Below are 22,265 nucleotides of genomic sequence, written 5' to 3'. Positions count from 1 at the left end.
TAATCAACCAAAAAACCCTAAATCGATTCTTCATCCAATCCTCCATCCATCGCCAAACAAATCAATTCTTCAGTCATTTATATCGAATTCGCACAATCAGATTTTGATCAATCTGTTTAATTTGAATTTAGATTAGTTTTGATGAATCTGTTTATTGATTTGATTTTAATCCAATCGATATAGATGATTTGATTATTCAGATCATATGCATCGACGATTTAATTATTCTGATCATATTGTTAATTGTAATTTTAATATGTAAAGGATTTTTTTAGTTTTGGTGTTAAAGGGTTAGTGTAGCTGTAGGGTTTTGTTTGTGAATTTGATGCCAAAGGGTTACTGTAACTCTAGAGTTTTTTTTTTTTTTTGAATCACAAAAAAATTTGTACTATTACAGGTTGATGCAAGCATGAACTGCACATTGTTCAATATAAATTTGATAGATTGGAAATTGAGTTTTGATCATGTTCGTCATCCTTTCATCAAGCATTTCAACTTCTTTCTTTGAACTTCATCATGACTTCTTGAATGGTAAATGGATACTTTTAAATCTCTGGTTCTATTTGCATTGTTTGATTATGTTGTTCATGGAATGTGCAATCGTGTTATAGTTACATTGAAATATAAACTAATATGATTTATTCGGTCAAGAGTTACCATTTCATTTTATTGATAAGGTTTTCTTTACCATTCGTATGTGTTTTAATCAGGCAAACGTTTTCAGGATAGCGTTTTCAGGATATCGTTTTCGAGAAATCAGGCAAACTCGATCACATAATTACGTAAACTGAAGAAATCAAGTTAAACGTTTACTGCATTATTATCAATTTGATATCGTTCTCTTATCTATTTGTATTTGTTCCGATATTTTCTTATCCATTTTTAATTGTAAAGAATATACTGCGTTATTATCAATTTGATATGGTTTTCTTATCAGATTGTATTTAAATTTGATCCGATCTATGAACACATAACTTTGTATGTCTTCATAGTCTAATGCATTATTACATGTTTTGTGTGTTTGTGTTTGTATGTTAAATTGAAGTGATAAAAAAGTTACCAACAAGATACAAATTTAAGGTGAACATGTCTGATGTAGCTATCATAAATGTGCAAATTATGAACCCTATGTGAAATAAATTAGTGAAATTTATGTAGCAATTTTATATATGTAACTCATGAATTTCTCTGCATCTTATTGAAGGTATGAACTTTGGGTGTTGTATTGTCGGTCAATACGGGCAACACCAAGGTCATGCAACTTTCCTTTTGTTTTTTAAGTTATACAAATACTAACAGGTTACATATTAGTAGAAAAACTATATTAATGCTAATTCTAGGAAGTTTTCTGTATTTTGAATGCACTTCAGGTGTTTTTCGACCCATTCAACAAGTCAGGATATATAAAGAAGGGGGAAGCTCTGTGTTGCAAAAGTATTGAGACTCTGCAAGACTGCAATGGCTTAAATTCCTATAGCCGATGATGATGAAACAAGAAGGTTACAGGCAGCACATTCAATACAAAAGTAATTCTATATTCTCTATTATTGTTGGTTTACTGAATAGAGCGTGTGAAATGCAGTGAAAGTTCCTTGAAATTGGCTTCTGAAAATGGAGAAACTGGAAAATCTCCTGCCTATCCTTCAGCCACACATCCAAATTTGTATGCTTTTAAAAATCAAGATAAGATGGGTCGGATGCATAGAGTAGTAATTTGTGGTATGCTTTCTATTATATTAAAAGAAGCCATCATATGAATTACTGGACTAATTGTTATGACTTGACATTATGAGTTTGGATTTTAATCTTCATTTTTCAAACTAGGTCTACTCATTTCACAAAATCCTCATAAAAACGTAATCCTGTCCAAGCACAAATTTTGGATGTTTCTTTTACTCAAAACTAATTATCTGATTATGATTATCCAATATCCAGTTATTTGATTTTGGTTATTCAATATCACATCGATTTTAAACGTACATCAAAGTGCGTCTTTAAACTAAGGAATAATTATGACATATACATACCTACAACATCTTGTGTTTTTATACTTACAGTTTCTCGAATTTTTACAGATCTTATAACTGCACTAGGTGGTTAGATCGACCGCACTTTATAATCAATCTTTGTTAATGTAGGTCATTCAGGTATTTTCTTAACAGATCATTCTACAGTAAGCTTTTATCAAAAAAAATTCTCTTTAAAACTATCGATTGTGCAAGTGCAATATTTGATTTGTTTTGCGTTGTGATTTTCAAGTTGAACGCTTATAGTATGCGATTGTTTAATGAGAAAATACCATCTTTATACGTACAAATTATCTTAAAAGAGTCATATACCATATATACTGGCATACTCCTCTATTTACTAATTACCTGCTTTTTGTAAAAATTAAGTTTATGCAGTTTCATTCAGCTTTGAGTTTTCTACAACCAATAGGCCTACGTGAACTGGGAAACACAGCAACTGCAATAACTAATGATGTCAAATGCTGAAAATAATAGCTTCGTTTATTATACTGACTTTATATACAGCTACATTATTTTATAATATGTTCATCTAACACTCGCTTTGACTTATGTTCGAATTGATAAGTGGTTAGTTTACTTGACAATATGCTTATGCACTAAACTGTTTGTTCACAACATAATTAGTTTGTTAGATGCACATTTAATTGGTTTGCTATTTGACATACGTTGACTAATTTCTTATGTTGGCTTAATACGTAGTAAGTTTACTTGATAATATGCTTATGTAGCAGCTTCTTTGTCTATTAACATGCATATTCAAAGTAGAGTGGCAGTTAACAGAGAGGCTTCATTCCAGAACGACTTTGAAAGCATCATTATCGTGTTTTTTTGTAAATAACAATGATATTAAAGAACTTATTACATTAACTTTTGTTTAAAGCAGATTGGAGGACATTACACTACTTGGTGACCTAAAGCCGTGCAACGTGAGAAAAGTTATCATGGCAAAAGTCTACTTGATTTGGATTGCGAGAATCCAACTGATACAACGGCACTAGCTTATAGTTGCATGTTACTTGACGAATTGGTAAGCCAAAAACAACAGTTTCTTTTATTTAAACATTTTCCAGCTGCCACGCTTTTTGCCTAACGATCAAAGTAACTTAGCTCACAGTTAGACATTGTGCAGGGGGATGCAATCCAGGCGAACATGAGCGCTGATGACATTCATTAATTTAACCTCAAATTCGATTACATGCTTTGTTACGTATTCATCTCCATTTAACCTCTTAATTAGGTTGTTATTTTTTTTCCTACTCCACCGCATAAATTTGCTTCCGCGTTTCTTTTTCATGTGCTTGATTCGTTTGCCACCGGTTTATTTTTTTATTATGTTTTACAAATTTGCTCCTTCAACAATTACTCTTGGTAGATCAATAGTGAGTTGAATTCCCATTTGAAAGATTTTTGCAATCTATTTATCTATCCTTTTATTTTTAAATGATGAACACTATAGGTGGTAATTTATGACGATTTGCATTTGAATGGGTCCAATCTTCGATCGATCATCTACAGGTTTTTACCATCTTTTTATCTTCAGTTGTTATTCCTCATTTATCTCCTCTTTATTGTTTTGTGCATTTATTTATATACTCTATACTTTATAATTCATCTTTGTAAGTATTATTTTTTATTTGGCTACCAACACCTAACTGACTCCATTATCTTTTGGTTGTGTTTGCTTTTGTTAATATGTTATAAGTTAAATTTAGTTAGGTACATTCTATTAGGCTATAATAGTTTAATGGCAAGTAGTAAACGTCAAAAGAGTAGTGTTATACATAAAAAAAGTTAATGATTGGGTTGTTGGAGACGATCATCCTGCTGTCTATTTGTCTATTATGTCTTCGAGACAAACAACAATTAGAAACATGCCACGATATTGTAATAGTATGGGAATAGCAGGTGCTCATCAGTCATCCGTTACTACTATTGTACCTGTTTCTCCCTTGGAAATAGCTACTCCTGCTTCTTCACAAATTGAATCTGCTTCAGCTTTACAGACACGGTATCTGCTACTGGTAATTCTATATTTGTTCTATTGTTAGTATTTATGTTTTTAAACATTTGTTGTTTGAAGATATTACTCCTAATCTGGATCGCGTTTACTATTTGCAGGTCCAATTACTCATTCTACGAAGCAATCAGAAAAAAATATTGGGTTTTCACTTGTCTTCTATTAATGTTGTTGTACATGTTAATCCTGTGGATTTAACAGCTTTAGTGTCTCCACAATTTGGTAGTATTTAAGATGTAAAGATATCGTCACCTGTAAATAGAAATGATGCCTTAACTTTATTGTGATAATTTAAAAAAAAAAATTATAGCCGATGATGAGTTACCTAATGTATGCTTTGTTTATTATTTTTGCAGATGTTATTAGTTGTTTCAGAGAAACATCTTTCGCTGCAAACTGGTTTTTGGAAACATTGTTCTCATTTCACTCAAGAAGAGAAACTAAGGAACAGGCACGCACTCAGTCATCTACTATCGCAAAGACTACATGTGTACCAAGGTCAAACCTTGATACAAAAGAGGCCGCAAAAGTCGGTGCTCTACCAAGGTCAAACCTTTTTTCACCCTTACAATCAATATTAGTTGATATTAGTTGTTATTGGTTTATTTGTCATGAATTGATGAAAATATTATATAGAGGGTTAGAATCTGGGAACATATTAAAGTACATATGTGCATCAATTTCGCTTAAGAAAAATAGAATCAAGTTCATACTGTCAAAAATGGCATGCCGGTGATAGCGTTCAAGAGAAAATGATGAAGATAAAAAAGGTAAATCTACTTCAACATTTTGTTAATTCATTCAACTTTCATTGCACAGAATGTATATGAGGAATGATAATTGGAGTTTTATTTGTGGATGTTGGTTTTAGGTTTGGCTTAAAAAGTTCATGGATTGAAATCAAGTTAGCACTATAATAGTATTGAAACTATGTGTTATTTTTTTTTTTAGTTTATACCTTGCTTACTTTATTATTAGTAATTCAACATTACTACGTTTTGGTTTCTTAGCAACCTAATAAATACAACATAAAATAGAATTATTTTGACAATTTAAATTTTTTTGTAGTCCCTAAAAAACTCCGCGAATTCGTGGGTCTTAAGCTAGATGTTTGTAAATTTAGTTGTTAGAATAAGCTATATATTTGTCGTTGTGAACATTTTTGTGGTTACTTTTTGTAGATGTTTGTAAATTTGGTTGTTATAATAATATATTTTTCATGGCCTTTTAAAAACTTTAGTTGTATAATCCCGCGAATTCGCGAGTTACCAACCTTCAATCGTCGCCTCCTGTGGCTTATTGTTTGTTTTTCTCCATCAGGTAACTTCATCTTTGTTTGATTTTTTGCTATGATATGGTGGCTTTGTCTTTTAAGTAATGTTTGATGATTTTGTCGCAAAATTGTGGCTATACTTGCATGATATTATTTGGGTTGTATTTTTATTCGTGTGTGTGATAGTTCAGTTACAAATATTTAACTGAAAACATTGAAGATCTTTTTGATTAGTTCTATATTTAGAGCAAGGTTTCCAGTTTTCTACCACAAGTTACAACATTAAAATGATGAAAATTTTAAATCCTTTCGCGTTTGTCAAGTATTCTTCATATTATGTATAATAATTTGTTTAATTTTTCATCGTCTATTGTTAAATTTTTAATATTATTGGCTAAGTATATATCTTTTGTGACAACTAACACTAATACTTTACTTTTCAAGAAAAAAAAACACTAATAGTTTAATTTAATACATTCATTATATATTTGCTTAGTTATGATAAATTATAAAATAAATCAGTAGCTTACATTATTGTTATACATGTTAAATTAGGTGCTTGATGACCCATATAGTAGTTGACATGGCATAATTTGTACCGTTCCTTAGTTACAACTAAGAGTGATACCCCCTGAGTTGCTAATAGAAATGTCCATAGCATTTGATACATCATTCATAGTTCCTGATGTACAAGATGTTTACACTCCTCTTGATAATGATGTTATTGTACAGCTCTCCGAGGTGAGGTATTCAAAATCTGTACATTTTTATGAGGGTTTTATCCACTAGAATTGGAGATTTTGATCTGTTAAGTTCAACTACTTTCTGTATTCAAGATATTTGAAACTAACATTACTTTTGTAATAATATTATTGTTGATTGTTGATGCTACATTGTAGGGATCATATTGATCTATTGCTGGAAAGTATCCATACTATGTTTCAAAATAATAAAAATGCTGATTCAGCTTTTGGTGCTGGCATAAAGGTACTATATTTTTTATATCATCAATAATTTTTTAAATTTTGTAGTCTTTTTTTGTCACATGACCTTAATTTCTATATCAATTAGGTTGCTTTTATAGAAATGAAAAGCACTGGAGGCAAATTTCTGGTATTTCAGTCAGGTAGGCTCATTAATATCTAATTATAAATTTATAATTGAACGAAAGTGACTGAATCATATTGACCAAAATTCTTATATGTTCTTACTCTTATGATTAGTAATTTAGATTTTTGTATCACAAATTTTGCAATTGTAATTGTAATTGTAATTTATGTGAGTAACAGAGGTGTTTCGTGTTTACTTTTTATTATAGGGTAGGGAAATTTGCGTTCACCTTTAATGTATCTACTATTTATCCATATGAGGCGCCAAAAGTTAAGTGTAAAACCAAGGTAAAAGTCTTCTGTGATTCTTAGAATGGTGGATTCCTCAGTGTTTTTTGAATTTTCTTTTATCTAAAAAAAATATATTGTATAATTACTCGTGTATAATCGTCGATGCCGGTCTATCATCCTAATATTGACTTGAAGGAAACGTATGCGTTAATATTTTACGTGAAGATTGGAAACATGTCCTCCATGAACACTATTGTTTATGGATTGTATCATCTCTTCATGGTAAGTTTCACATTATTTGATCATATACACTTACATACCACGTTTCTTAAACATACATTATTTCATTGTTACTTTAACGATCAGAATTTTGCTGCATCTACTTATAAATGCACTGATTTGGGTTTTGATTGTGGGTCAAATGACATAATGTCAGAGTATGAACTACATAGAAAGCATTTGAATGCATCAAAAAGGGTGTAAATTAGGTTATGATTTGGTTGTTGTAATCATGTTTATTCTGTTTATTATTAATCAAACGTAACTTCAGATAAAAGTGTTTGAAGGTCCCTCTGACCCAATTCAACTTCACTCATTTTGACCTGCACTAAAAAAATACATGTTTCTACTTATTACTCAACCTGTCCGACCCGTTTGGGTTCCCAACTCTAATTATTTGCATTAAAGTAGAAAGGAAAAGGAAACCTAAGATTTTTATTTATTATCATTGGCCACTTGTGATCTAAAGGTGTATGTTTAATTTTTTTTTGCAGGTCCCAAACCATGAAGATCCATTAAATCACCAGGCTGCTGTTGTTCTAAGGGACAACCCGAAAGGATTCAGTGACTACCTAAATACCGCAATGGCTGGAGGACGTGTTGGGGAGAAACAATATACTCGATGTATCTAACTACTTTGGATAGATTGATGAAGAACACCCATATTTGTTAAATTTTTGAGTGAACTGATGCCACCATCAAGGTAATCTAAAGTGATATAATTGTCTACAATTGTTGTACATTAGATAATCAAATATATCATGAAATGAACTGCCAAAATTATGCCTTTCGTTCATTTATACTTTGAATAGTTTTGTTATTACTATATGATATTAGCAGAAATTTAGTATCCTAGGATTAGGTACTATTGTTGTTGTGTAAGAGAAAACTGGAAAAAATGAAATCCACACTTATTTTCATACATGTTTCTTGTAGCAAGAGCGCTTGGTGGTCGTATGAATTCTGTTATCACAAATCACAAGAAACTTCTTCAAACATGTGAGAACGATAAGGTATAAATCTAAATGTATAAATTCTAGAGGTGGAAAAATGGGCGGTTCCCACAGGTTGAGTTATGGTTCAAAATGGATTGGGTCGGGTTGTGTTGACCTGAAGCACTTATTTCTACATATATATGTAGAATTATAGGTTGATTGCAGCATTTTATACTTTTTGTAGTAATAATCTATTATTTTAAAATAATTATCAATATCCAGGTAGACCATTAACCTCACTTGTGTCAAACACATCAACTTGCTTTCAAAATATATTGTTAGTTTATACAAACATGTTATATAGGCTCTTTCTAAAGTAAATACAAATCATGATTATTATTCTAATGTCCCACCTTGATGGTTAATTTACAAACACTAAATATTAAACATTCAGTTTTAAGATTTATAAGCATAACTATGTCACAGTCTTTTGTGTTCATGTCACATTTGGTTTTTTCTCATCCTAATTATGGTATGGACCTACATAATGAACATAAACTACAATTATGCACATACTTATGTAATGAAGTTAAACCTGTTCTTTTTTTTTTTCTACTTTAGGTCTCATATTTATACATATATAATATAAGTTGTTTATCATGCAGTAGTAAATTAAACTTTACAAAAAAAAAAAAAAAAAAAAAAAAACAAGTAATATTATTAAAAACATATATGATTTGTCGTGCTTGGAAGAAGCATTTAGTTGACCCGTTTAGTACTGTTCCAATGAACACTTTTGATAAATATGATTTTTTGTTAACATTATCTTCACATACAGATTCAGTATCTACAGACCAGTCAGGTGACTTTTGTTCTTATGGTTTGTCAAAACGTCTTTAATGAGAACCATATTTCATTGTAACTGATATATTGTTGTCTCTATATGTGGTGAAACGGGCGATCTGATGGGCTTGGTAATGGGTCAAAATGATGCATTTCTATATACGGATTGGGTCAATAGTTTGAGATTTCCACCAATGATATCCTTAACATGTGTTAAAATTAGTCAAGTTCATTCCTTTGACCCCTTCGAATCCGTATCGCATTTTAGTCTTGAAAAGTGTTATAATTAGTTAACCTTGAGTTTCTAGGAAGGCACGGGAGTATGAAATAGTTGCTTTGAGCATTTATTTGTGGGTTTCCAAGTAAGTTGATCACTCTTATAGTTGGAGATGTATACCAAGTCTTAAACCTAAACTTAGAAATAATTTTATTCATGAGATTGGGGATGGTTTAAAAACATCATTTTGGTTTGATAATTGGCATCCTGTAGGACCTTTATGTAACCTCTTCACCAATATAGAGATATATGCTACTAGGATTAAAAGAATAAGTAAGGTTAACAATTTTTTTAGAGATGGAATACGGGTTGGCCTGTCGAGATTATTGAAACAACTGATACTAGATTAATTGCTTTTAATCCTGTGATTAAAGATAATACTACTGATTTGGTTATGTGGTGTGACAACAATGGAAAAAGGGTGAAATTTAGTGTCAATAATGCTTGGAAGGATATTAGGCAAGATAGGGATGAAGTGATATGGCATAAGTTGATTTGATTTTCACAAAACATTGCAAAACATGGCTTTACTTTATGGTTGGCTATCAAATCTAGACGTACCACATAAGATAGAATGGAAAATGGGGAATGATTAATGGCCAGACATGCCCGCTATGTAATTCTGTAAAAGATTCCCACAAACATTTGTTTATTGATTGTTCATATGCTTAACTTGTGTGGAAAAATTTTAAAGGTAAAGCCAACATTGATGATATTATAGAAATAATTATTGAAGTCCAATTGACTTGGGATGACCTTGTTAACCATTTTGTTAAAATATCATGTAACAAGTTAATTTGGAGTATCATTGGAAGATTGTGGTTGCAGCGATTATATACTTCATATGGCAGGAAAGAAACTTTGAAATTTTTAGAGATAAAAATAGAACTAATTTTGTTGTTTGTGGTGTAATCCAAGAAGTGATTAGGTTAAGGCTGGCTGGTCTAAAGATTAACAATTCAGATCAGGTCAGAAATGCAGCTGGTATATGGAACTTTGGTATGGAAAATGTCATGTATCAACCTACATAAGGTTTAAATGATTGAAACGACTCAATACTTGGCTTTTAGCTGGAATTTGTGGTCTAAAGATACTAGGATTGGTACAGATGTAACTAAAATTGGTCAAACTGTATTAGGTTTTTGGTTGTATTTAACAAGGGATAGGAATAAAAACAGATCATTATATAGTCATTTGGTGTCTTTGTTTGTTAAATGGTGCAGGTATATACTACTTGGTATGTTTGTTAAAAGATGGAGCAAAGTCAAAATAAGTTGAAGAAACAACATTTAGAAGATCTGAAACTTCAGAGATGCCAAAGAACAAAGAATACCAAATGGTGTTGTACATTGGAAATGATGGCTGATACAAGGGAAAAGGCAAACGAAGGTTTAAAGTTTAAAGATGCCGAGGTATGCTGTTTTGAAGATTATGAAGATCAAGAGCTCGATTCTTCAGAGTGTGGCCAAATGAAATGGATCATGTTGAAGTATAAAGGTATGAATTATGATTTGTATTTAAAATGTTATTATTTGCGGGTCGAGCTTAGATGGGTTATGAGTAATAGGTCATATAGAAAAGGTATTGTTCATTGTATTGATTTTGTCTTTTATTGGTATAGGAATGAATTATGGAGATTGTATAGATTTTATGCTTACTAGGTAGGAAAGTGTAAAAGTGTTTCGGATGTTTGCATCAAGTGCATTAACGATCCAATATTCTACCATTTGCATCCATAATCTTTGCATCAAGTGCATTATCGGCTGCAAGCCCGAATCTCCTCATCATGGAACCATATGCACCACCCGTTATATGACCACCAATGCCTAGGCTCGTGCATAGCCCAGCCGGTACCCCATGAGTCTTGCTCTTCTCAGCAACTCAATAATAAAGCTCACCAATGGTTACACCCGCCTCAACCCAAACATAACCATTTTTAAACACATATATGCATTATTTTGAAATTGTAAGTAGATATATTGGATGCACAAAAACTAACATGTCTACTTAAAGTAAATAAAATAAACATAAAAAATAATTTCTTTACAAACATTCAAATAACCCCGCGAATTCGCGGGTCCTCCACTAGTATGTATATATAATAAAAATATTTTTTTTATATATGTATATATATGTCGCATATACATAGATATATACATATATATATATATACATATATATATACATATACATATATATATATATATATATATATATATATATATTAGGTGTATATATTTTGTTTCCTTTTTTAAATATTTAACGAATCTCTTGATAAATCTTTTAGGGTTTAAAGATCAAACAAAACCCTTTTTTTTATTTTTTAAATCATGTGTATGTATGTATGTATGTATGTATAAAAAAAATTATATATGTATGTAGTCGTGTATGTATATATATATTTTTTAAATAGTAAATATATATGTATATGTAAGGTGTATATACTTTCCATTTATAACCACATTAACATGATCTTGGTGAATCCTTAAGGTTTTTAAGATCTAGACTTTTTTTTTTATATGTATGTATATATCGTGTATGTATATGCATATATATATTTTTGTTATTTACATGAACAATATGAATATGATTATGAATAAGATCAAGAACATGAATATGATTATGAACATAAACATGAATCAAAGGATCGAATTTAAAAGTTTAGATCTAGGGTTATACCTTGATGAAGATTAAAAAGAAAAAGATGAAGATGACTTGAAGATGAAGATCAAAGCACTTGAATAGCAAAGAACGCACATAAAGATCACGAAGAACACTTGAAGATCACTTGAAGATGGTGGTGTGGTGGTGGTTTCTTGGCCGTAAATCCAAGAGAGGGGAGAGAGAGAGAGATTGTTTTTGAGAGAGGATATTAGAAAGATTTGGTACAAGAATTGCATTAGCCTAGGTCCCTATTTATAGGTGAGGTTAGAAAATTCTAGAATTAGGATTTAGGTTAAGAGTACTTAGGGAACAAGTTAGGGTTTGCATGTGAGGTGATGGTGGCCGATTTTTAGGAGGGCAAAAGGGTCTTTTCCCTTGCCTAAATCACGGCTAGGGTTTATGGTGAGGAGGTGGAACTTTTTCACTTTAGTCCTTGTACTTTTGGTTGTTTAAAATGGCTCCTTTTAAGTTCAAGTTTAAATATTTAAAGGCTACAAGTTCTAGAGTTTTACATTTTGTTCATGGAAGTTAATTAGCTTATTATTTTATCTTTTATTAACTTGTCAATTATTACACAAAGTTAATTAATATGTTTTATAATTCTTAATACTTAACAATTGTTGATTAAAGTTTAATCATTAATGGTGTATCCTATCGAATACACGCATAAAAGGTATAATGGTTGCATAAAAGTAGCATCAGGAAGACTGGAAACAACAGTTTTGTGGAGTTAACCGTCCAGCGTTCTCCGTTGCACAGGCTGCTCCGTCATGCGTAAGCCCTGAAGGCCGCCTAGCGCGTAAGCCCTCGCTGGAGAACGGCCCTTTCAGCATAAATTTCGGATCACGAATAACAGAACGTATCATCATCTGACACGTGTCCCCAAACAATCTGGTGGATCCGACACTATAAATAGACCCCTTGGGTCGTCATTTTACAGGAGTTCAGACATTCTGACAACTTTGAGAGCTAAGACTTTACTTCTCTTTCTCTCTCTATTTTCTCTCACTATAAGTCATCCGGGTAGCACTTTTACGCTCTACAGACGAGAGATTGATTAAGCCACCACACAAGTTTCTACACTTGTGATCCGGGTCTGCAGGGATTATTTCCCGAGGGTAAAAATCAATCGGCAACACTCCGCCCTCCTAAAGCTAGATTACTTCTAGTATCTTGTTGACACACTAAGCCTTACCTCATAAGGAAATAGGTGTTAACAATGGCGCCATCCATTATTAAGACGAATCATCTCACCAACATTGATAAAGACGGCGAAGATAACGAATTCATACCCATAGAAGTGGGCATGATACATCCATGGAAAGCTGGACAACGGAGGAAGGCAGAAGTATTAGAAGATTGGGAAGAGCAATTAATATCATTTCCTTCTATGTGTAACACAAATCCATCCGATGGTCCAGTAGTTATAGAAGCGCGAGTTACTAATTGCTTAATACGTAACATTTACACAGACACAGGAGCTGGAACAGACATTATGTATGAACATTGCTTCATACAGCTACCCAAGGATGTACAAGAAAAAATGAAGGAAACATATGTGCTGCTGGCAAGTTTTACAAGTGAGCCGTCCTGGTCTGAAGGAAGTATTTTACTTGAAGTAACCTTGGGCAAGCCACCCCTAAGACGCACAGCCAACATTGAGTTCTTGGTGGTTAAAGCAAATTCACAGTACAACATAATTTTGGGAAGAACTGCTTTAATGACGTTTGGAGCTGTAACGTCAACTGTACATGGTATGATGAAGTTTCCAACGCCAGGCAGAGTAGCAACGTTATATGCAGAACGGCAGAAGTCAATTGAGTGTTCCCAAGTAACAAAGGCAGTAATTAAGCCAATCATACACGATGATGGGTCAATTTCACCAAATCTTAAATTTCCAGATCAGAAAATCATAATTGGGCACACGTTGTCCGCCGAATGTAAAGATAAATTATACAATATTTTGACAACAATTCTAGACGTTTTTGCATGGCAGCCGTCTGATATGACCGGTGTTCCAAGGGAAATTGCAGAGCATAGGTTAAACGTGAATCCCAACATACATCCTGTTTGTCAGAAAAAGCGTGGCATGGCGCCAGAAAGAAGCAAACTCCTCCGTGATGAGGTACGGAGTTTGGTGGATGCTGGGATCTTGCGAGAGGTCAAATATCAAACATGGGTTGCCAATCCGGTCATGGTTAGGAAGCCGGACAACTCATGGCGGATGTGTGTGGATTTCACGGATATCAATAAAGCATGTCCAAAGGACAATTATCCTTTACCTGTAATTGATTGGAAGGTTGAATCATTGGCAGGATATCGATTCAAATATTTCCTAGATGCTGCTAAGGGATATCATCAAATCCCAATGGCTTTAAAAGATGAAGACAAAACGGCTTTTCACACGACGGAGGGCATATTCTGTTACATGAAAATGCCTTTTGGTTTGAAGAATGCAGGAGCAACATATCAACGACTTATTGATATGGCATTTAAGGATCAAATTGAGTGAAACTTAGAAGCTTATGTTGATGACATTGTCATCAAAAGTCATACTGAAGAAAAGATGTTACGAGATATACAGGAAACTTTTGCATCTCTGCGAAAAATTAACATGAAATTAAATCCCAAGAAGTGCACGTTTGGTGTGGAAGAGGGAAAATTCTTAGGTCATATTGTCACAGAACGTGGAATTAAGGCTAATCCTAAGAAAATTCAAGCAATTGAAGATATGAAGTCACCAACTAGCAAGAAGGATGTTCAACGGTTACATGGATGTCTAGCAGCATTAACAAGATTCTTGTCCAGAGCAGCTGAAAAGTCACTTCCATTCATGAAGGTGTTAAAGGGCTGTTTAAATAAAAAAGATTTTGTGTGGACGGCGGAAGCCGAAAATGCATTCCAAGAGATCAAGCAGTTGTTAAAAACATTACCTACATTAACAGCACCAAAAGAGGGGGAAACCCTAATTTTATACTTAGCTGTCTCAAAGGAAGCAATAAGTTCTGTCCTAATCACAGAATGGAACGGCGTGCAAATGCCTATATATTTTGTTAGTAAGGTGTTGCAGCTTAGTGAAACAAATTATCCACCACTTCACCTTATGGTTTATGCCCTTGTGCATACTGCACGACGTTTACGAAGATATTTTCAAGGTCATCCTATCTTAGTGTTAACAGATCAACCGTTGAAGCAAATACTCCGACGTCCAGAATCATCTGGCCGTTTAGCAAAATGGGCCATCGAGTTGGGGGAGTATGAGATCAATTTTGCTCCCCGAAATGCAGTTAAAGGACAAATTTTGGCAGATTTCCTCTTGGAGACAAATGAAAAAGTAGAGTATGATAACAAAATGGCACCATCACAGCATGAGTGGGAGTTGCACACTGATGGGGCATCCAGTGAAGAGGGAACAGGTGCAGGGCTAGTTTTAACAAGTCCAGACGGTGAAGAGTATACTTATGCATTGAAATTCTATTTTTATGCTTCAAACAATGAAGCAGAGTATGAGGCATTACTCTCCGGCCTCCGCATAGCGGTAGAAATGGGGATAACAAATTTACGAGCATATGTTGATTCTCAAATTGTCGCCCAGAAGGTTAATGGGACGTTCGATGCAAGGGATACATCCATGAGGCAATATGTAGAGTTGGTGGAAGCAATTTCAAAGAAATTTGATAACCTTGAAGTCGTGCAAATCCCTCGAAATAAGAACAAAAAAGCTGACGTCTTGAGCAAGTTAGCTACTTTAACCTTTGATCATTTACACAAACGAGTGTTGGTTGAAGAACTTAAGGAGAAATCAATACATGGAAAACCAATTATTGCAATAGTTGAAGGAGCTAAGGAAACTTAGATGACTCCGTATTCGAGATATTTGCATGACGGATGGTTACCTGTTGATAAGGCGGAAGCAAGAAGAATAAGAGTGACTGCACCAATGTATGAGATTGTTAGTGGTGTCCTTTATCGAAAGTCATACAATGGTCCGTTGTTAAGGTGTTTAACCGATGATGAAGCGTTAAAAGTGGTCAAAGAAATGCATGAAGGAGTTTGTTCTCAACACTCCGGTTCCGTACTGTGGCATCACGGATCATGCGACAAGGGTATTTTTGGCCTTCCCTTTATCGGGATGTCGCAGAAATCATAAAAACATGTGAGAATTGTCAGAGGCATGGTACAATTCAGCGTCTTCCAAAGTATGATTTGATACCGGTGTCATCCGCTTGGCCGTTCTGTAAATGGGCTATTGATATTGTGGGGTCATTCAATAGGAGCACTGGTAATGCTAAGTTCTTGGTGGTAGCGATCGATTTTTTCACGAAATGGATTGAAGCAAAGGCTTTAGCAAAAATCACAGGAGAAAATGTCAAAAAGTTTGTTTGGCATGATATTGTATGCCGTTATGGGGTGCCAAATGAAATAGTCAGCGATAACGGCAAGCAATTTGCAGAAAATCCATTTCGGAGTTGGTGTGAAGAGCTGGGCATAAAGCAAAATTTTACATCTGTTGCTCATCCTCAAGCGAACGGATAAGTGGAGGTTACCAACAAGGAAATCGTTGCTGGCATTAAGGCACGGTTGGGTCTAAGTCAAACTGGATGGGTGGATGAGCTGCCAAATGTATTGTGGGCACACCGGACGACGCCAAAGCGGAGCACGGGGGAAACACCTTTCAGTCTGGTGTATGGAACAGAGGCAGTGATACCGGCTGAAATATGTGTGCCAACGCAACGCATTATGGCATTTGATGTTGAGGCTAATTCTGAGGCATTAAGGGAGAATCTCAACTTGTTGGAGGAAAGAAGGTTGATGGCCGCCATCCGGCAAGCAGATCACAAGCATAAAATGGCAAAATATTATAACAAGAAAGTGCAGCATGTGCAGTTTGAAGTAGGTGTTTTAGTACTACGTGATAATGAGGCAAGCAGGCAAATCAAATTTAGAAAGCTAGCCCCAAAAAGGGAAGGACCTTATAAGGTCACGAAAGTAAATCAGAATGGATCATACATGTAACATCCCGCCTTTTTCCATTTACTTTTCCGTTTAACTATTTTAAAGTCCGTTATATATTTATAACATCTTTCGTTAATACGCGTTTTAAATTATCTCGATTAGGTAATTCACGCACCCGATTCAAACTTGAGGGACTAAAATTGACACGGGGCAAACTAGTTGACTAGGTCAACTAGTCCACCCCAATCACCACCATTCAATCCTCTTCATCTCTCTCTCTTTCTCTCTAGCAAGAACACACACACATCTACCAAATTCATTCAATCATCATCTAAATTCGATCTAAGAGGCTTACAACAAAATAAATTACATATTCGTGATCCTCTCTCCATCCTCTTCATTTTGGTACCAACTTCATCTCGTTTGGGTAACATTTCTAAAACTCTAGATTTCTCTAAATTCGTGTTTTTGACTTAAAATGGTGTTAGTTAGTGTCTATGGCTCATTGCGATGTCGTGTATGTAATTGGTATGCTCGATCTCGTTGTTTTAGTGTAACTAGCATGAACTTGAATTTTGGTGTGGTGTTCTTGAATTTTGGATGATCATATGTTGTTAGATGTTAAAGGTTCATGTTCTAATTGTGTTCCTAGTATCACTAGCTTCAATTTGATGTGTAGGTTGCTTGAGAAAACTCCATAAACTTGATTAGTGATTTTTGGTGAATTTGGGTTAGGGTTTGATAAGCTTGAAATGAATAGATGATACATTGAATGCCATGAATTATTGTTAGTAAGTAGTTAGTTGTATTGTATGCTCGATTACCTACAAAACGGCGTGTTGTATGTATGCATTAAATGCCCGAATCATAAATGTGCACTTATCAAATTCGAGTATTAAATGTGTGCATTAATCGATCATTTATTTTGGAAAGCCGATTGTTACAAATAATGTTTTTGGTTGGTGAAATATATTTAGTTGTGTTCTTTGTCAAATTACCTTTCCAACGATATAAGGTGCGAGTTCTAAGAGTTAGCGGTTTGTAATTTATGCTTGAAAGAGTTTTGATTTGGGACTTGAACAATTGAGACTGACCAGGTACCAGCGCACGGCCAATGCCGCGACGCGGCCAGCTTATGTCGCGGCGCGACATAAGCCGTGGTCAGGTTCTGACCACCATGTCCAAATTACGAAAAATGTTTGGCATACTATGGACCTCCGATTCACATGAAACTTGTTCTAACATGCTCATATATGATTAAAAACCTCAGAAAAATAGTTCGGGACCCGACCCGAATGTGTTGACTTTTTTGTTGACTTTGACCCGACCTAAGTTGACTTTTAATCAAACTTAACCAAATATTTGTGCAATCGTTCTAACATGTTTTTATACTTGTACCTTGCATGAAACATGACAATTTGATTCACATGCTATTATGATCGAGTCTTAACGAGCCATAGGACTAATTGAACATCTTTGACCTATCGTGTTTACCGTTATTGATACAACCTATTGTTTAGGTCAAGACTAGCATTGTTCTTTGCACACGTTTACTTGTTGAAGTACTTTACTACTCGTGCACTCAAGGTGAGATCATAGTCCCACTTTTACTCTTTTGAACTTACATTTGGGATGAGAAAACATAAACATTTCTTTACTAAGTGAACACAAGTACAGGAAAACAAACATTCTACATACGAGTTTAGAACAAAATCCTCAATTCGATTATCATTAGTTACACTTGCCGGGTGTAAGCGAGAACTTATGTTGTATGGATCCATATGGGTTTGACAAGCCCTCATTCAAACGGTTCGCTACCGTTTACGAATGAAATATATTTTCGAGAAACAGTGTATGTTCTAGCACTAAGTGATGGGGTTCAATGGGAGAAATGTTAAGCATTGATAATTGGGTGCTCGTGAAACAACTTTTGGAATGGTTAACTATTAATTCGATGTTGCAAATCTTGTGGTTCAATCTACTTATTTACTCACTTACTTACTTAAACCTATGATTTCACCAACGTTTTCGTTGACAGATTTCTATGTTTTTCTCAGGTCTTTGAACGATATGTGTTACATGCTTCCGCTCATTATTTTGATACTTGCTTTGGATGTCGAGTATTTATGCATACATGGAGCATCTTTTGGCTACTTTTAAATTGTGTCGCATAGGTTTCATTGGTACTTATAACTTTGTAACGTAACTTTTGGATGAACAATTCTTGTAAACTAGGGAACACTCTTTACTTTTGCAATGAATGCGACATATTTTGGTCAAACGTTATTTTAAAGACTTATGACCACGTAACGGGACCTAAGTAGTCGGCGCCGTCAAATGACAATTTTGTCGGGTCGCTACAGATGGTATCAGAGCGTTGGTTGTAGGGATTTATAGTTCATTGGTGTCGACCCCGAGTCATAGGGTACATTGGTGAGTCTAGACTACAACCGGCATATAGACTTGAAGTAGGAATTACTTGACTACTTGTGCATTTATACTCGAACGCTTCTACTCATATCTACTCTTAGTTCATCTTAATCTCACGTTGTTTAATTTGATTGACACGCCACCTTGACTATATGAAATGATGTCGAATGCACATATGAATCAGGGTAATATAATTTCCGGGATTATATTACGGTGACTCATATGAACGTTCCGACATTATGACATAAAGAATTTAAGGCGAGTCGAGGAAAAACTTCTCTTTATCTTTATTCTATATCACTGTTAGTATTATTGAGAATACTAATCAATGATATTCTTGTGTCTTGAAGGAACAATGGCTCCTCGTCGTGTACGCCGCAATGAAACTCCCGAACAAGCTCTCGAACGGATGATAGCTACCGCCGTAGATGCGGCCATGGCCGGTCACTCATCCAATAACAATAATAATAACAACCACAACAACAACAACAACAACAATGGAGCCGGTAACTCAAACGAGGGATGCTCCTATAAAGCTTTCATGGGGTGCAAACCTCACACTTTTGATGGAACCGGGGGACCGGTCGTGCTCACCCGATGGTTTGAGCAAACGGAAGCCGTCTTTAGCATAAGCGGTTGTCGGGACCAAGACAAGGTCAAATACTCCACTCACACCTTCGCCGGTGTCGCTCTTACATGGTGGAATACTTATGTACAATCGGTGGGTACCGATGAAGCTCACGCCCTCTCTTGGGCCGACTTGAGGGAAAAGATGATTGTTGAATATTTCCCTCGTGAAGAAACCCGAAGGCTCGAACAAGAGCTAAGAACTTTAAAGGCGATCGGAAATGATCTCAAGGCTTATAATCAACGATTTTCCGAACTAGCCTTGATGTGCCCAAATCTTGTGAACCCCGAAGCTTTAAGGGTTGAACTTTACATGGATGGTCTTCCAAAGAGCATCAAACACGGAGTAATGTCATCCAAACCCCCTAATCATCAAGAAGCTTTGAACATGGCCCGCAAATTGATAGAGACAGTGGACGAAATCGTAGTTCCGGCACCTAAGGCCGAGGATAAACCGGGCGGCAACAAAAGAAAGTGGGAACCCTCCCAATCAAGCAACAACAACTTTGCTAAGAAGCCTTACACCTCCGACGGCAAGAAAGGTTATGCCGAGAACCTACCTCTTTGCAACAAATGCAACAAACATCACTTTGGCGAATGTAGTAAGTTAATTTGCCACCGGTGCCAAGGAGTTGGTCATAAGGCCAACGATTGTAAAAGTGCCACTCCCGTCGCTCGAAAGTGGCCCAATGCACCAAAGGCGGGCACTTGTTACGAATGTGGCCAAACGGGTCATTATAGAAATGCATGCCCAAAGAAGAAAGATAACCCCAATACGCGCGGCCGAGCTTTCAACATCAACACCGAGGAAGCCCGGGATGACACTGAACTAGTCACGGGTACGTTTCTTCTCAACAATTCTTATGTCTCTTGCTTATTCGATTCGGGTGTCGATAAATGCTTTGTATCCAAGACTTTGACTCATTCTTTTAGCACTCCACCTCTTCCATTAGATACCCCTTATACCATTGAAGTGGCTAACGGGAAACTATTAAGTGCCGACACATATTACCGGGGGTGTACGTTAAACATTTTGGGTAAGGAATTTGAAATTGACTTGATACCCATGGAACTAGGAAGCTTTGATGTAATAATCGGTATGAATTGGTTAGTCAAAATGAAATCTCACATCCTTTGTGATCTTAACGCAATCCGAATTCCTATCGAGAATGGTGAACCTTTGATTGTTTATGGCGATAAGAGTTGCACCAGACTCAACCTCGTTTCGTGCCTTAAAGTTAGAAAACTACTCCGTAAGGGTTGTTTTACGATCCTTGCCCACGTTAAGAAAGTCAAGTCCGATGAGAAGCATATCGATGATGTGCCAATTGTTAGTGACTTTTCCGATGTATTTCCCGACGAATTGCCGGGTCTTCCACCTCATCGACCGGTTGAATTCCAAATCGATCTTATTCCGGGAGCCGCACCCGTAGCACGTGCACCATATAGACTCGCTCCATCCGAAATGCAAGAATTGCAAAGTCAAATCCAAGAACTACTTGACCGTGGTTTTATCCAACCTAGCCATTCACCTTGGGGCGCTCCGATTTTGTTTGTTAAAAAGAAAGACGGATCCCTACGAATGTGCATTGATTATCGTGAACTAAATAAATTGACGGTTAAGAACCGATATCCTCTTCCTCGCATCAATGACCTCTTTGATCAACTACAAGGGTCTTGTGTATATTCGAAAATCGATCTCCGCTCGGGTTATCATCAATTAAGGGTTAAGGGGGAAGATGTCTCCAAAACCGCTTTCCGGACTCGTTATGGTAGTTATGAATTCCTCGTCATGCCATTTGGTCTCACTAACGCACCGGCGGTGTTCATGGATCTTATGAACCGCGTGTGCAAACCGTATCTCGATAAATTCGTTATTGTGTTCATCGATGATATATTGATCTATTCTAAAAATGAAGAAGAGCACGAACAACATCTCCGACTTGTGCTTGAACTCTTGAGACAAGAACGACTTTATGCCAAATTCTCCAAGTGTGAATTTTGGTTTAAGGAAGTTCAATTTCTTGGTCATGTTGTAAGTGATCAAGGCATTAAAGTCGATCTCATGAAGATCGAAGCCATTAGTAAATGGGAGACTCCTACTACTCCTACTCACATTCGTCAATTCTTGGGTCTCGCCGGGTACTATCGTATATTCATCGAAAACTTCTCTTTGGTTGCACGTCCTCTAACCGCATTAACTCACAAGGGAAAGAAATTCATTTGGGTGACCGAACATGAATCCGCATTCCAAATCTTGAAAACGAAGCTAACCACCGCTCCTATCTTGTCACTTCCCGAAGGCAATGATGATTTTGTTGTATATATCGATGCCTCGAAACATGGTTTTGGGTGTGTATTGATGCAACGAACGAAAGTCATTGCTTATGCTTCTCGACAACTCAAAATTCATGAACGAAACTACACGACGCATGATCTCGAACTCGGAGCCGTTGTCTTTGCACTTAAAATGTGGAGACACTATCTTTATGGAACCAAGAGTACTATCTTTACCGACCACAAAAGTCTCCAACACATTTTCGATCAAAAGCAACTAAACATGAGACAACGACGGTGGATTGAAACTTTGAACG

The sequence above is a fragment of the Rutidosis leptorrhynchoides genome, chromosome 9 (assembly GCF_046630445.1).
Source record: "Rutidosis leptorrhynchoides isolate AG116_Rl617_1_P2 chromosome 9, CSIRO_AGI_Rlap_v1, whole genome shotgun sequence".
NCBI classification, from domain to species: Eukaryota; Viridiplantae; Streptophyta; class Magnoliopsida; order Asterales; family Asteraceae; genus Rutidosis; species Rutidosis leptorrhynchoides.
Note: the sequence above shows the minus strand (reverse complement) of the source record.